Here is a 15,544-nt window from a genome sequence, read left to right as displayed (position 1 = left end):
TACTAACACCAGTTGTGGGTGGAACTTGTGCTAAATTTTTCACACTCCAATTGCTGGTAAATGAGCATAATATAGGCATATCACTATTGAACTGTGATTGGCTGTTTTCCTGGATGACAGAGAAATGAATGGACACAGACATAAGGTTATTTTTCCCAGCCTATAGTCTCTGAGCATATCTGTGGATGAAACAACCATCTATATCTGGAGGTATTAAGGCCCTGATCCTGCAAAGTCTTATGCACATGCTTAACTTTACACACTCCGAGTAGTCCATTGACTTAATGGATAAGAATAGACCGGGTAGAAAATATAAAGGAGGTTTAGCAAGGAGCCCTGAATTCCAGAAAAAGGGTGGAGTGAACATGGGCAGTCCAAGATCTGCTGGTGCATGGCAGGCTTTGGGAAGAGAGGATTCAGACAGATTCTGGTGGGTTTACATTAAATTAACCTGAGTTCACATGGTTTCGCATTGTGTGTGTTTTTTTTTTATCTTAATGAACTGAATCTCAACACAAACTCAGGGGTCTGGAAACTACATGACTCTATAGATAAGGTTAGCTGAAATGGTTCCAAATAGCCCTAGTCCTTGCTGCCAGTCCTCACTGATCTTACCACTAGATAAAAAAAACTCTCTCCTATTTTGTGTCCTGCAGAGAGACCTCATTAATTTAATTTACTTATTGCACTGGGGCATTCACAGGTAGAGACGGAAACATGCAAGATTTTTATGTTCCTGATTGTGGTAAATGAGTATAGGTTGTGACTTTTTGACATAATTAGCACTATTTATTACTTATATTATGGCAGAATCTACATGCCCCATTAAGAATGAGGGCCTCCTTGTATGAGACGTTATACTGACATATAGAAAGACACCATCTCTGCCCCTTACAGTCCACCTAGACAAGGTGAAGGAGTTAAAAAAAAATAAAGATAGGGAGAATAGACAAGAGTTAGTTCATTTTGTGCCTTTCTTGACATCGGGGAAGATTATATCACGGTGGTAGATTATTGTTCTTAATACATATTAAGACAGTTCAGAGGTTTTTGGGGGTGATAATGGGAAAATCTCAGAGAAAAATGTAAGGGGGCAGCGGGAATTCTGCACCAGCTGAGACTCCATTCTCCTTTGTCAAAACCAAATCTAAACCATGGAAATCTGAATATAAATTTTTACTTCCACCCCCCAACTTCCAAATCCCTTGGATATCTGGCCCATCAATGTATCGGTCGGTAGGCCTATAAATAGCTGCCAAGTTTCATGCACCTCAGTAACATTTTATACAACTTGTATGTAACTCTTGCTGACAGTGTGGTGCTCTTTCCCTCTCTAGTAATTGGACTGCAGAGAGGCTGATGAGTACAAGCCATCACACTCAGACCCTAGTCTTCTATGTCAGGCAGAAGAGGATCAAACGTTTAGAACCAAAAGTTCTGGGGTTGATCCATGATGCAGACAACCCACCCAGGGGTGTCAGATTAATACATAATGCCTTAATTTTGCATATCACAGAATAGAATCTTAGAAATATAGGGCTAGAAGGGACCTTGAGAGTCCCTTCTAGTCCAGCCCTCCCACCTTGAGGCAACACATGGTGCCTCAAGTAGTTGCAGGGATACAGCACACAGCTGCACAAAATTTGGCAGCAGTGGCTGGGTTGTACTGCAGTAGGTAGGTAGGCGGGTGCCGGGGTTGGAGTGGAGCTGGAGTCTATAAACCAGCCAGTACTGGGCCTCTCACGTTTATCAATGGCTACTGCTGCTTGTCACTCCTCTTATCCATTCCTTTCCCATTGTGATCCAGCAGAGGGGGACAGAGACCACATAGCTGCCCAGCTAGTGGCAAAGCCGATGTCACTGTGGCCTCTGGAAGCTGCCAGCAGTAACGGCAGCGCATTCCTGCAGCATGCGTGACATCACAGCTGTGCTGTGGGAACTAGTGAAATGGATGCCAAATACAGGAGTGTCACAAGAGATCCGCAACACTTGGCAACCCTACTAGGCACCGCTGTACCCTCTACCTAGAGCTGTACAAGGATCGAAATTTCAGTTTCATGGGGAGTATTGTAATTTCATTTTTGAAAATTCAGAACAAAAAAGATCAAATTTTTGAAATTTTCCAAAAAATGAATGTTTTTGAACATTCTTTGGTCATTCAAAATATTTTGTTTCATTATCAAATTTTAAATATTACATTATAATTTGTGATATAAAATAAATTTCAAAGTAACTTTTTGCTTTTAAAAAAAACTTTGTTTCTTTTTATTGTGTTTTGGAAACAAGATGTTGTTGAATTCCACATGCTCCTGCAGGAATATGTCCTTTTTGATGGATTTGGCATTTTCTGATGAAAAGCATTCTACAGAAAAATCTGACCAGCTCTTCCTCCACTTTTATCATCCTGAGTTCAGGCCCCTTCGAACACCAAAGGTCATCTCACAAGGTTATGCATGTGAGTTAAAGAAAAGAAATAACAATGACCCAATTTCTGACCTTTCACAGCTAGGGAATCCTTTCTCTGCTCTGACTGACTACTGGACACAGGCAGGGTTTTCCAGAAATGGAGTCTGGTTTGACCCTCCTGCAATCACTGCACCACAGGGCGTACTCTTACCCTCTTAAAAAGACAGCTCTTATTAATGTTGTTAAGCATTTATACTATGGGTTAATGTAACTGGGCATCTACAACAGAAATGGAAACTACAGAACTACAATAGGAAAAATAAATATTAAACACATTCCCATTCACTTCTAGATCTAAAATGAAGCATCCTACAAGTGAAAACCCATTTCAACAACGTAAACTTTTCCAGGTTCCTCTCACATGTTGAGAAAGCCCTGGGATTCCTAGGCTGTCTAAATTAGGCTGATAGTGTTGCCCATGGACAGGAGCATCAGTTTAATCAGGGAGAGGAATACGAAAGTATAAGAGACTAGCTAGGGTTTAACTGGACAGAGGAGCTTTCTGGGCAGCTACTGAGTCTGGGATGAAGGGACAGAGATCTTAACATAGTTATCATTGTAAATCTACTGATCTCCAGCATGAAAACAATGATAATGTCTGAAGCACATCAACACTGCAACTTTAACAGCAAATAAATAAATAAATAAATAAATAAATAAAGGAAGCTATATATGAATATCAGACATCTAGCAGCCACTTGGGATGCTTGAATAAGTACAGGATCCTTCTGGAGCTTATCCAAATGTTCTGAGACTCCACCATCGCTACTGGAATTCATAACAACCAATAGGTACCCATATTCCGTAGGCAGAAAGGTAAAGGAGCAGGTATCATTACATGTGCTGATATCAGCGTTTTCCTAATGTGTCTCTTCGTTCCAATCAGCTTTGATTTTCATTTGACCTTCTCACCTAAACATCTACCTCCTTTAAGAAATACACAGTCGTACTAAATATGCAACAAAATAGAGAGCCACTGCAACAATATCTAAAGAACAAATTAAAATGCATTCACATTACAGAAGAATAAACTGTATTTACTGTTCTCTCTCTTTATTTTAAAAATAATTTTCCTTAATGAAAACACTAATAGGATGAAACTGGACAATAATGCAATGCGAAAAAGGGTTTTATTAAAGCTTTTATTAAACCAAATTACTTTGCCATCAGTTTAATGACATCAGTATTTTGGATAACAGGATTCCACGTTAACAGTGGAGGTTAATTAAAAGTGCACCTTCAAAACATTCCATATATAATTTGCATTATTTTTGTCTTTTTGCCCTATGTAATTTTTACGTAACTTTTGTTTTCTAAAATTTCTCCTTGACTATGTAAGAGAAGGTCATTTAGCTAAACTCAGTGCTTCCTTTTTATGAAACTCTGTAGTAAATTAACCATTGCTGACAAATTCCCATACCACTTGTTAAACACAGTGCCTCCGTTTAGCTTTAGCAAGCTGATTTGGTGTCTCAGAACTAGGGAGCCTTCAGGGTATGTCTACACTGCAATGAAACACCCACAGCTGGCCTGTGTCAGCTGCATTGGGCTTTCAGGGCTCAGGGCTATAATACTGCAATGTAGATGTGGGCTCTGGTACCTTCCCCCCTCATGAGATTCCAGAGCCCAGGGTCCAACCCAAGCCTGAACATCTATGCTGCACGTTTATAGCCCTGCAGCCCAAACCCTGCAAGCCAGTGTCAGCTGACACAGGCCAGCTACTGGTGTTTTATTTCATTGTAGACATACCCTCAGACTTACAGTCTTGTTCAGTGAGTAAGGCAGTGCCCCAATGGTAGCATCACAACTGGAGAGGCCAGTAGTGAGGCTGGCTCAATTCTATATGAAGATGGGCATTTTTAAAAATAGCTTATTTGCCAAAACAATGCAGATTCAATCAGCCTGAAACCGTTCATGAATTTGACACAAGTTCACTGAATGGTTTTGGACAGATCTGAAACTATATATATTTTCAGACTACATTAGCAGAAAGGATAGGGAGGTGGGGTGGGGTGGAAGAGAGAGAAGTAGGTGGTTTTTCCTCACCTCTTATAATGGATGTAAGAGACCCAGGTTTGAATCCTGTAGAGGAGGGATTTGAACCCAGGTCTCTTGCATGCCACATGATCACCTAATCACCAAGCTATAACCTATTCGGGGGCAGGGTTCTCCTGGTCTCTCCTGCTGAAGCTGTTCCACTTTGTATAAATAATTCAACATTCATTGGATCAATATTTGTGTCTCCCACCTCCAAGGTGAGTGCCCTAGACACCAGGCTAAAGAATCATATTCTCTCTCTCTCTGTGACTGTTACAAAATGCAATACAAAGCTGAACTTGAAACAGACTTCTTTGGTTCACTGACATACTTTTTAATTCTGATCCACCCACACATTGTGTGTTTTTTCCAGAATTGCCAGCAAACCAAAACATTAGTTATTTTCCCAGCTCTGGCTGTAGATGATTTCTAGTACACTTGCATTTCTAATACATTCTGAAAGTGTTACATGCTTGGATGGACAGGAAAGATAGCAAAGGGACCCACTGGCTCCTAGGAAGTGGCTAAAATAGATTAGTTACAGTTGGACCCAAATCACACAGTGTTTGTATTTATTTTTAACAGGGCTGACGACTGGGTAAATTAACTTGAAATTAGAGCAAGAGAAAGTAGAGGAGGGTATAGCAGACAGAACAAAGAGCTGAAACACCTCCCCCCCCCCCCTTACTCCACCAATTTTGCTAAAATATTTCTGAGAGAAATTTTCAGTAACACCTTCAAGAACTTAAGAGTTTTCTTGTAAAATTGGCACAAGCTGAAACTATGTCCATACTGTAAGCTTGCATTAAGACAAGGGTAAAAATATTGGCTAGCACAAATCCTTCTAGCATTCCTTACTCCGAATATATTTATCTATTTATTGCTCCAGAATCAATTTTTTTTAAACCTTAGATTGGATTTTACCATAGGTTATTTTTTGTTTGGCGATTCTCACACATTATAATGAAGTGAACATTGCCTGAATGGTTGAGCTATACGCTACAAAGATGAATTATACATTTAGCAACTGTTCTGTATTTGAAATATTATTGTTTTAAAAAAGTGTCCAAGCAAATTAATCTCTTTTTAAAGTGTTTACATGGAGAATAAAGCTACTTAGTTCAGCAGGCAGAAAATTACTGTTGCATAGAATCAATAAACATTCACCTGCCAAATAAAATAAAATAAAAGGGATAATCATTCCCCATAAGGAATCATAAAAGGGGGATATGAACCTGAAGTCCAAGAGGATGCAGTGTCACATAAGGGATGGCATGGCTTGTTCAGAAACTGAATGTGCTCTTCTGATGGCAGATTTCTTGGCAAACCAAGGCCTTGTCATTGGATTCCCCTGATGCTGAAATCAGGGTGAGACTTTGCATAAGAGTTTGCAGGATTAGGGCCTAAATTAGTTGTTCAAGGTGACACTAGCAACTGTGGTAGATGTATGAATTTCAAAAGTTCTAGTCCAGTTCCTCAACCCACAAGACCATCCTTCCTCATCTTGGTGTGCTGAAAGCACTTCACCTTCCACTTCAGTCCTAACACCTGAAAATTTAGATATGACTTTACAAATAAAAAAAGTGTCACCCTGCTTCCAGCATCAGGGGAATCCAATGACAAGGCCCTGGTTTTCAAAGAAATCTGTCATGAGAAGAGCACATTCAGTTTATGAACAACCCATGCCACCACTTGTGACACAGCATCCTCTTGGACTTGTGGTTCTGTCATAAATATAAAGGGAAGGGTAATCACCTTTAAAATCCCTCCTGGCCAGAGGAAAAACCCTTTCACCTGTAAAGGCTTAAGAAGCTAGGATAACTTCGCTGGCACCTGACCAAAATGACCAATGAGGAGACAAGATACTTTCAAAAGCTGGGAGGAGGGAGAAAAACAAAGGGTCTGTGTGATGCTTTTTCCGGGGACAGAACAGGAATGGAATCTTAGAACTTAGTAAGTAATCTAGCTAGATATGCATTAGGTTATGATTTCTTTAAATGGCTGAGAAAATTAAGCTGAGCTGAATAGAATGGATATTCCTGTCTGTGTAACTTTTTTGTAACTTAAGGTTTTGCCTAGAGGGAGTCTCTATGTTTTGAATCTAATTACCCTGTAAGGTATTCACCATCCTGATTTTACAGAGGTGATTCTTTTTACTGTTTCTTCTATTAAAATAGTTCTTTTCAAGAACTAAATGTTTTTTTCATTTGTCTAAGATCCAAGGGTTTGGGTCTGTGGTCACCTATGCAAATTGGTGAGGATTTTTACCAAATCTTCCCCAGGAAGTGGGGTGCAAGGGTTGGGAGGATTTTGGGGGGGGGGGGAGAAGACATTTCCAAACAACGTTTTCCCAATAAACCCAGATAAATGTTTGGTGGTGGCAGTGGAAGTCCAAGGGCAAAGGGTAAAATAGTTTGTACCTTGGGGAAGTTTTAACCTAAGCTGGTAAAAGTAAGCTTAGGAGGTTTTCATGCAGGTCCCCACATCTGTACCCTAGAGTTCAGAGTGAGGAAGGAACCTTGACAGGTTCATATTCACCCTTTTATGATCTCTTATGGGGAATGATTATCCTTTATTTTATTTGGCAGGTGAATGTTTATAGATTCTATGCAACAGTGATTTTCTGCCTGCTGAACTAAGTAGCTTTATTGTGCATGTAAACACTTAAGCACTTAAGTGGCCCAACTGAAATCAATGAGGTTATCAAGGTGCTTAAAGCTAAGCATGTATATGTTCAGAGGACTAGGACTTTTTGCTTTCTGTGCCCCAGTTACTCATTTTACAGATGGGGTATAATAATATTTCCTTACTTCATAGCATTACTGGGCTGATGAACTCAATGTTTGTGAAGTGGGCCATATAAACAGATAGAACACAGGCTTTTACTGAAGGATGGGAAAGTGGCTGCAGTGGCATTTCTCTAGTTACTACTCTGGCTTTGGGGGAAAATGAGTGGAGTACCTGTGACTTTTAAAAATTACCATGAGATCCATACTTTTATTGTACTGCTTTTAACTCATTCACTTTATGCCACTTTAATAACCCAAGCTGCTGGTGGTGCCAAACACGGACTCTTAAAAAATGGTTCTACCAGCTATATAATGTATCTCACAAAGTGATTAAAAACAGTGAGTGAAGTGGTGTAAAAATAATTTACATAGAAAATAAATTGATATGGTCTAGCTTGTAATATTTTCCTTCCTAGCATGCATGCACACACGCAAAATCAGTTTATGTCTTTTCAAGGCAGCCTGCTGATTTTTGCAACTGCTATTTTTATAACACCTTGTGTGTTACAGTGGCAGGTCAAAAGGTAAAATCTGGTTGCTGTAACGTCTCTTGTGAGATAGTCCTATTTTGATCTGCAGCACTGAGAAACTTGTTAAGGGACTGGAGAGTGGCAGAGCTTTAGCAGGGTGTGTGAAAGAAAACTTTAACACCTTCTTGTACATCGAAAGAAAAAAATCATTTGAGGAAGGCTGTGTTGCAGGTTAATTATTGACAAATACATGACAACACATGCAATATCTAATGATGATACTGGCATGGTTATTTATGTGCTCTAAATTGGCATATTTTAATTAGATTTAAAAAGTGCAAGTTAAAGTTATCTATTTTTGGACCTACCCCAACATACCATAAAGGTTAGCACTTGCTACATGAAACCTACGTGGTTGCTATAAATAATTTTAGGATACATATCAGTGCTTATAAAATGAAGTGGTACCAAACACAGACTCCCAGGTGACAGCTCTTAAAAATAATTCTCAAACCACTAAACTGAGAGACTGATTGTGCTATACTAATGTGCTTGAATAGTTTATTTTATTGTCCTTAGGTGATAACAATCAATGAATATATGGAGGAGTTTGTATCTCACCTCCAAGTGCCTTAGAGTGATGCTTTTACCAATAACAATCTCTCTCTACCTTTCTCTTTCTGCTGTTTAATTAGGAAAGAGATGTTTTCAAATGAAGACAAGAACGTCTGAGATACAGATGTACCTGGACTCAAAACCCGACGCTGCCTGTAAAGTAATTTCATTTATCTGCTCCACAAACCCAGGGTAATCCAACCCAATAGCTACAAATGTAAAAGGAAAACAAATCTTTACTTCAATTGGGGAAGAAAGAATTAAAAAACCACCAACAACTTTAAAATAGTTCTCATTACATTGATATACATGTACATAAGTGACAGTCTCACCTTACTCCTAAGGAATTAAAATGTTACTAGAACTCTGGATTTAGGGAGCAGGCAACCCAGGTGACCGCCTGGTGTGATGGGCTTGGGAGGAGGGGGGCATTGGGCTCGGGGTGCTGTAAGCTATTCAAAAGTTTAACAAATGGAGGGGGAGGGGCACTGAAGACACTCCTTGCCTGGGGCACCATTTGGTCTGGGGGACCAGCCCGGTTCCCGAGTTTCCTTTTATTGTTAACTGAAACGACAAGAGCAAAGTATAAATTCAGACTAAGCCTTCTCATGATCTTGGCTAGGAAAAGCTGATTTTTTCGTAACCTTTGCCCCTATCTCAGCAAGGCACTCAAAATCTTTTTATATTCCTAGCTAGCAGCTATTAGTACCCACCTGATCAGTAAGCAGAATGAGTCAGCCTATAACTCTCCAGCTCTGCGCAGGATCCTGGCACCTAATATTAGCATGAGTAGGCAAGAAGAACCCTACATCTATATGCGGTCATCTAAATTCTCAGAGGGGTAGCAGTGTTAGTCTGTTTTTGTGGATACAATGAGGAGTCTTTAAGGTGCCACCAGACTAACAGATTTATTTGGGCATAACTCCGTGCATCTGAAGTGCATTTTTTACCCACGAAAGTTTATGCCCAAATAAATCTGTTAGTCTATGGAATCTGTTAGTCTTTAAGGTGCCACTGGACTCCACATCTAAACACCTGGTGAGACTGGCCTCATGGAGTGTCTACCCTTCTCATGCATCAGCCTCTCTCATCATCTCTGCCTCCGTATTTCAGAAAGAAGATGAATCAGTTATGTGGTTGGGGGACTCTCTCATTCAGATCAGATGCAGGTCCACTCAGAAGTGAGATTTGCCTCAGCTCCATCCAATATCTGTGTCCACCTGAAATCCCACAGTCTCCCTGTTTTCTTGATCTCTACATCAAACCTGGAAACTATATTCACATACATTACATTGTTCTGATTGTCACCACATGTAGTTGACAACAGCAAAGTGTGACAGTAATGCCATTAGGTGTGAGAATGCTAAGATAGTCACAATGGTGTGTCTTTTATTGTTCAAAATGCTTAAAATTCCAGGATAATAAATAAATAATAATAATAATAATAATAATAATAATAATAATACCACCACCTCAAAATTGAACTCAGAGAGAAATATTTCCACATCAACAATATTTATTACTTTAGAGAGACTGAATGTCAGAAATATATTAAAGTTAAATATCAGTAGAACACCTGATAGATTCATTTCAACCAATTCACAAAAAGATGACAGGTAAGGGCTGAGCGTGAACAAGGTATAAATTCAGGTAAGGCATACCTGGCTTATTTCCAGTGAAGAATGCAAAAGGCAAGATATCTGAGCTGGGATATCACTGTCATCCAATCTTTGTTGCAGTGCAGAAGGTGTTTTAAAGGGAGATTTAGCTTTTTGAGCACCTTTCATAGGCTTCCTCAGAGTTTTAATTAGTAAGAGATCCAAGCAGTAGCTGACATCTGGCAGAATCTCCTGTCGTGAGTTAAAGTCAACCTAATTAAGATTCTAGATGGAAAACATATTCCTTCCAGCACCCTTAATCAGTCAGCCTTGGTTAGAAAAGCAATATGGAACTTTTTGCCTTAACAACTGCATAACCTTGGAAATGTGAAACTTCTCCATTTTGAGAAATCAGTCCATTATTTAGATTCTGATTTCTTCAGTAAAAACCATTAAATACATGTTCCACCATTTCACTTAATAAATGTTAATGTCATAAAAAACTGGTATTCAATGGCTGAGTAAGGTCACTTTGCACTGCTACAGTGCTGCACAGTGACATTAACGTCGCTCTAGGGGGCAACTAAAGATTCCTCTCCCACCCTCAATTTGCAGAGGTCATAGTGGAACAGGGTGGAAATGGGCTAGAGTGCAACGTGTTGTGCTGATCACTGGCTGATGGAATGGCCCCAATAGTACCAATCTAGCTGGCGTACATTAGAGTACCCTTGTGGTTGCTGTAGCTTGCTCGAAGGATCGAGTCAGCCCCCAACCAGCCTCGGACCACAGGAAAGGCAAAGGTGGCTTTGAACAAAATCAGATTTTGAAATACAAGGCTTCATTTTCCTGATACCCTATGTACCCTTTTACACCGTGCAAGGATTTGGTAGGATTTATACCTACCTTGTACTCATTTTGCACAGGGTCTGGTTCTCCACAGCCTTCACAATGTACAGTCATTTACTCCTGTGCAAATTTAGAGCAAAATTCAACACGTGCTACCATTTAGACCAGTGGTGCTCAAACCTTTCCAGTCACGCGCCCTCCCCCCCCTGCATTATCAATAGCAGAATCGGACCATGCTCCTGCTCCATTACTGCACATCTAAGGCTTCTTCACCAGCGGACCTTGGGCTGAAGGTTGAACTGAGGGTGGAACTGGGGATGCAGGAGGAGCTGGGGCCAGAGGCAGAGCTAGTCTGGGGTCAGAGAGGAAATGAGGGAAAAGATGGGCTGGGGGCAGGGCAGAGGACAAAGTGAAACTGGTGCTAGGAGAGGAGTGAACTGGGGGTGGAAAAGGACTGAGGGCTATATGGGATTGGGGAAGAGTGAGTCTGGGTGCGGAGCAGGGCTGGAAGTGTAGTGTTCCCTCCCTGCGAGGGCTGGCCTGGGCTCCACCGTGTGCCCCCCCAAAGCAGAATGTGCCCCATAGTTTGGGGACCACAGATATAGACAGTAGCAAATGACTACACAAGGTATAAGGCAGTTGAGAAACAGGCCCACAGTACTTAGTAAAGTAATTACCATAGGGATAGCAATAATCCTGGTCTTTGTAAAACAAAATCCTAGCAAACGTGCATATGCTAAGGTTAAAGCTTCCTGGAGCAGTTGCTAAGATGCTGTTTAGACTACTAAATTATATTTTAAACTGACAGTCTAGCAAGTGTTTTGAGTCCAAGATTTCCTCTATACATAATATGTGAAGTAGAGGACAACACTGGTTTTGATAATGGGGGAGATACAAAAATGCCCCAGCTCGTGAATGCTGCAACTATTAAGAGAGCAGTTCCCTTTCCTATTCCCCCAGTTTCTCCTTCCCCACATGCCAAGTAATCCTGCCTGCACAACCAATTTGGCTTTAGATATTAAATCAGCCTCATAGCTCACATCCAAGTGTTCCACTTTAATTTTCAGGGCCAAGTCATGCAAGGTTCCAGGTTCCTCACACAAGATGCTGAGTGCCGTGAGGGAAATCAATGGGAGTTGAGGGTGTTCAGCAAGTCACAGGATTGGGCCCTGACCATGAAACAGACTAAGCCACATTCCGAGTACAAATGAGGGCAAGATTGAATCCATAATTTGATCATGTTTGTAACAAAAGTAGCTAAACAGTTAATATCCGAGCCATTTTTAATATTAATAACTTCTAGATTGTGCCTTCTTACTTGTAGCACAGATATCACCTAGCAAAGGCAAAGGAACAGCTGTATTATATTAATGATGCACGGTGTTGGTCTTTAGGTATTTGGATGGGCACCCACAGGGCAATAGCCAGGAAAACTACATTTCATTGAAGCTGCCTACCCTACTGAAGGATAGACTCTCTGCTTTACATTTTCAGTAATACATGCCTCTGTTTCTTAAGTCAGCTAATTTCACTTCTGCCTTTTTCACTTCAGCTCAAATTACACTTCCAAGTCCAGTCTAGTTAACATCTTATTTTCTGTCTTTCCATCACAGTATTTTCCTCTGCACATATGCAACACAATGATTTATTTCCATTACCAGGAAACCTCCCTTGACATAAGCTGCTGTGGCATTCATGTTGAGCACAGAGTTACAACATTTCTACTTCTATTTGACCCTAAGTGCCAGTGGGTGGCAGGAGAGAGATGGCTGTTCTCCCAGTTTAAGGTATTTTTCCCACCCAGCCCAGTCCACCCCTTCTTTGGTCACTATCATTGCCCTCCGTCATTGTGACTCACCACAATTGCCTCCATGATCCTTTTTTTGCATTTTAATCACTCAGTTTTGCCAGGATATATTGTCTATCAGCTACCGTTGAGGAAAAGGGTCCGGCTAACACAATTCATACCATTATGCTGAAATTTAAACTTTACTGGTGTGAAGTCTATTTACAGTAGCAGGAATACTGATTACTGGTGGTATGAGAGGATTAATATAGGTCCCATGCATATGTATACTGTCCACACAAACACTAGATTATATTCTCTTCTTGATCTACACATACCTCCCATTTATATCAGGGGAATGTTTATGTGGCAACAGACAACTTTGGTATACAGGTTAGATTAGAAATTAAATTACAGTAGGCTCTCATATACAAAATATTTATATCCAAGTTATACAATACACGTATCATGTGTGTGCATTGTCCATCTGTCTTTCTCAAGCCATTAACAAGATATCTAACATTGTGAACATGACAAGTACTACAGAAAGCCTGAACCAAAACCAGTTAAAGTCAATTGAAGAAATCCCACTGACAGGAATGTACTTTGGGCAGGCCCTAAGTGACAACTAATTATTATTTTTAGTATTTTTATGGCAACTATTCGTACTGTATGCATGGAATTTTATGGCATACCATATTCATACCATTGTACCGTATGCATGGAAGCTAACTTCTGACCCAGTCCCCCTTGCTGCCCCCTTTTCCCTTCTCTTCCAACTTCCTTCTTAAAAGAAGGAACCCCTACTTAAACATAAGCAATATCATTATTAATAAATCCACCCTCCTTCAAAAAACAAAAACTACCAAGTCACACTTCAGTTCCCAATCATCTGGCTTTATGTTGTAATCCTTCTTCCCACCTTTGTCTATTTGTTCTTTGATATGATTGTGTGCCCCACAGGACATGGAACTTATTTGTAGGCATCTGTAAATCACCTAGCACACTTCAGGGGCTAGCTTAGTGCTATCACAAACCAGAACGTCAAAGGCAAGCAATTCCTCCTTGTCTGAATTTCAAAAGATTGTTGGATTTGGATGCCCAGAGCTTCAGGACAATAAGAATAAGAAGGCAGAGGTAAGCTATTTCATGAGATTTCTATCATTTTAGCCTGTAATTGCATAAAGATCACATATAATAAAAAGAGATATCATACAACTGGAACAGTTAAACCTCTCATCTGCAGGACCCTCAGAGTACAGTCAATACCTTATAACTTTGACTATGTGGAGGTGTTTTCTGCCACTCCCCCAGGAAGTCCCACTCAAAACTATTCCCTATCCTTGACTCTGTGATCAGGCCCTTCTGCTATTGAGGTACCTGCTAGAACACACGTGCACCTGCTTCCTGTTTGGGGAAGGCCAGGAAAAACAAAATAGAGCCATGAACCAGAGTCAGTAGATGTCTTGCCTGTCCTTTCCCCTAGCTGTCTATAGCTACAGAAAGCAGCTCTTCCAGCAGTGCTACATTACTAGAAATGTATTTGCCAGAAATGCAAGGAGAAATGCGGGAAACACTAGGCAATTAAGATAAGAAGGATGGAGAGCAGAGTTCATCTGGGACCTTGAAAGGAGATCTCTGAAAGCAGAGAAATTTGGGGAGGAGAAACTGTGGGGACAATGAGGGCTTGAAAAGGGGTCATATTGGGGCCAAAGAAAAGGGACATCTGAAGCACTTCTGAAAATCAAGCCACCTATTTAAGTATATGAATATGGATATAGGATCCTAAAGACACCCATTTAAAAAAAAAAAACGAAACCTCTTGATCTTGGTCACACAACTCAGCAAGACAGTAAAGTCCCAATGAAGACAATGGGAGTCTTTACCAATTTAAAACAAAAAACACAGATCCAACCTTGATAAAGGAAATGAAGCATCAATATAGTAATATCATGTATTGGTGACTTTCAAAATTGAAGGTTAGCAAGTTGGAGTGTTTACATTAATGCTACTGGGACTGGTGTGTGTGGGAGGGGTGTATGGATCAAGAGGAGACAAAATCCCCAGGTTTGCAATGTATATCAACAGGTTAGGGCTAAGGATATCAAATGACTGTAGCAGAATAATTTAAACAACGAGTCCTCAATTTTCACAGAAAATTTTCACTTTGGTTTACTTTTAAAACCTCTTACCTGACCAAGACGTTGGTTAGCTTACATTTATTTTAGATGTATTTTTCCCTTAAAGTGGTCTGGTAAATAACTAATAAATTAAATGAACAACATCTATTATTCACCAGACATGGTCAAGATGTCAAAATATCAGGACACAAAGTAAATCCTATTCTGAATCCAAAATACATTGGAGTGGAACTTCTTATACATGCATGTTTTTAAATATGCCTCACTCTGAAACGTACATTGAATATCAGTCAGTAGGATAGATGGGCAATAAGTGCCCTCAAATGTGAACAAAAAGGACTGGCATAGTAATAGAGAAATGCATCAGTGGCTACATCTTCAGTGTACTGTCCACACTGTGACATGATGCCCGGACCTCAAATATTTGTAGAGGTTTCTTATTATATGAATCAGAAAACAAAGGGATTTAATAATTATGGGCTACATCCTGAGCTGATGTAAACTGTTGTAGCTCCATTAACTTGACTGAGCTCTGGTAACATACATTGAGGACCTACTCCAAAGAGCATTTGATTGTCGTCAACTGCCTTCTAGGAGTATTTATAAGCAGATATACTAACCAGGGGATTGTAATTATAGTACACAGATTAGTGAATACAATATAGACTAAGACTAAATAAGAATCTAATGCAAACCATTTGCTCTAAATTAAGGGGTCCTCCCTCTCCCTCATTTGTCAGGTTTAGAAATAAAATATAGATAATTGCCCTCTTTTACGTATTAGACCATTGGTCTA

The sequence above is a fragment of the Eretmochelys imbricata genome, chromosome 8 (genome assembly GCF_965152235.1).
Source record: "Eretmochelys imbricata isolate rEreImb1 chromosome 8, rEreImb1.hap1, whole genome shotgun sequence".
NCBI classification, from domain to species: domain Eukaryota; kingdom Metazoa; phylum Chordata; order Testudines; family Cheloniidae; genus Eretmochelys; species Eretmochelys imbricata.
The sequence above is the reverse complement of the archived record's forward strand: the minus strand, read 5'-3'. Positions refer to the sequence as shown.